Here is a 2,870-nt window from a genome sequence, read left to right as displayed (position 1 = left end):
TTACAGGACCTTAAATTTCAGGGAGAATTCTAGGACTTCCTAACCAGGCACCCCATCTGTGTCTCAGAAAAATAATCCTGACAATAAAGGAGGTGAACAAGAGGTAAAGAGAGCAGGTAGATGGCTATGTACAAAGGATGTGGGTCCAACCTGAAACACGCAATGGATGCTGGGATGGAAATGAGGGGCAGATGTGCCAGGCAGTGCTTCTCCCATGAGCCTGCAGTTCTCTCCCACACTGTGAAACATTATCTCAAAAATATATTCATATTTAAAGACCTCAGGGAGGTGGGATTTTTTTCCATTTAAAACATTTGAAGGACTCAGTGTGCTCTCAGGAAGTTCCCACTCCCTTCTTTCATCCAGGCAGGCTAACATGTTTTGGCTGATAACCAAAAGATTGGCAGTTTGAACCCACCAGCCACTCCATGGGAGAAAAGACCTGGTGATCTGCTCCCATAAATAATACAACCTAGGAAACCCTATGGGGCAGTTCTACTCTGTCACACTGGGTCGCTATAAATCATAACTGACTTGATGGCACACAACCACTGACTACTTATTACCTTTCCTGTCATTTCCAAGCATCTCCCCACAATGACTTTTGGTCAAATATATGTATTTTTCAAGTGCCACACAGAAGAGATACTTTCTATGCCCGAGTTTCTTCACCATTCTCAGTTCCCTCACCCTCTAAAAAAAAACCTTCCTTTAGAGTTTAAGGCAACCTCTGAAAAGGACCGTCTGCCTCTATTATCCTTAAAGGATGGGCACATTAGCTCCTATCATGCTTTTCTCAGTTCATAGGCTCCTGCATGCTCTCGGGAACCAGAGGACAGGCATGGAGGCACCACCATTGTGGTGTCTATAACTGAGAGGGTGCTAATAGGATGTAGTTCCAGCAATTCCTCCATTTATGACCTCAGGAATAGAGCAATGGGTTGGAAAGATCCGGCTGAGATCCAATGGGAGGATGAGATTACAATGACTCTTAATATCAACCTAGGGGAAAAAAACCAGTTACCTTCAAGTTGATTCCAACTCATGGCAACCCCATATGTGCAGAGTAGAATGGTGCTCTGTGGGGTTTTCAAGGCTGTGAGCTTTTGAAAGCAGATCGCCAGGTCGTTCTTGTGAGGCACCTCAGGTGGGTTCTAACCGCCAACCTTTTGGTTAGTAGTCGAGCATTTAGCCATGTTTACCATGAGGGACTCCTACCAACATTGAACTCTCCCTCAAATATCTCACAGTGTCATGGAAAACAAGGGCAGAGGAAGGTATTAAGAAGGGACAGATATCCAGTGAGTTGCTTACACAATCCTGCTACATCATGGACCACTAGAGGGCAAATACTACATCTTATTCATACTTGTGTCCCCAGTTCTTGGCTCCTCAATGCCTGGCACAGGATAGAAATTCAATAACAAAAGGAGACAATGAGAAGTGGCAGAGGATGGGGAGAAAGTCAGTGACTTACACTCCCAGCACCTGGTAGGTAGAGTGAGCAACAACTTTCACACCCCTGCCCAGTGTCTAAGCCAATTCTGACTGGAGGAAGCAATAAATTAGTCAGCTTGGCCTGCCAGGGAATGAGATCTAGAATTACTTTTATGGCCCTAGGCTTGTTGTTTTTGTGAGGTGCCGCTGAGTCAGCTCCAACTCATGGCAACTTTATGTATACCTATTGCCATTGAGTCAATTCTGACTCATAGTGACACTGTAGAACAGAGTAGAACTGTCCCATAGGGTTTCCAAGGCTGTAAATCTTTATGGAAGCAGACTGCCACATGTTTCTCCTGTGGAGCGGCTCGTGGGTTTGAACCACCGATCTTCAGTTAGCAGCCAAGCACTTTAACCATGCACCATCAGGGCTCCAAACTTACATAGAGCAGAAAGAAATGTTTTCTGGTCCTGCATCATTTTCATGATCATTGGTATGTTTGAGTCCATTGTTGTGACTATTGTGTCAATCCATCTCATTGAGGGTATCCGTCATTTTTGTTGGTCCTCTGCTTTACCAACCATTATGCCCTTTTCTAGGGACTGGTCTTTTCTGATGATGTGTCCAAAGTAAGTGAACTGAAGTCTCACCATTCTCGCCTCTAAGGAACATTCTGGTCTAAGTTTCCAACGTATCTAGAGATAGTCTTGGGTTTGTTCCAAATCCCTGAGTTTCTGCCTTCCCCTTCTGGTTTCACCTGGTCCTATATGGCAATCACTTTTGCTTGATGCCTGCTCATTCAGGTCTCTGCTGGGCCTGGAGCCCTGCTCTAAACCTTAGTCTTCTTGCTGAAACCATGAATCTTTTCCTAAATAAAAACTAACTTGACTCTGTCTACCATCATCCTAGCCACCAGGGTCCCCAAAACAAACCACCACACTCATTTGGCAGAGCAAAGCTCCCATCTCAGATGGCCTGCTGCCTCCCTCATTCTTTGTTTTTGGTCCTTTCAGATACTAACTACATTCCAAATCGAAGCTATGTTACTCGTAGACTTCTGGGAGTCATATATTCAACTACAGGTAATTCTACCTGGGGCCCACATGGTTCACCTTTACACCTGCCTGCATTTGACACACCAGATGGAACCCAGAGTCCCATAGTAAAGTATAGAGGATGCATTGTGAGCCCTGGAGAGATGTGGGCCTCTCTCCCGCCCTCTCAGCCCTGAGGATCAGTGACGGTCTCTCAGGGGGGAGCAGTAATGGAGTTTTTATTGCTTGTGCTTCATTGCATTTGCTTCTAATGCCAGGAGGTTATTGTTCAGATTTTTTTTCAGGTCAATGCAAATTAACTTTATTAATGCATTTTTGGTGAAGGGAAAGCAACAGAGCTGGAATCTGCTCATATTTGTTTGGCCCTTGCCATC

Source organism: Trichechus manatus, unplaced genomic scaffold (genome assembly GCF_000243295.1).
Source record: "Trichechus manatus latirostris isolate Lorelei unplaced genomic scaffold, TriManLat1.0 scaffold00090, whole genome shotgun sequence".
NCBI classification, from domain to species: Eukaryota; Metazoa; Chordata; class Mammalia; order Sirenia; family Trichechidae; genus Trichechus; species Trichechus manatus.
Note: the sequence above shows the minus strand (reverse complement) of the source record.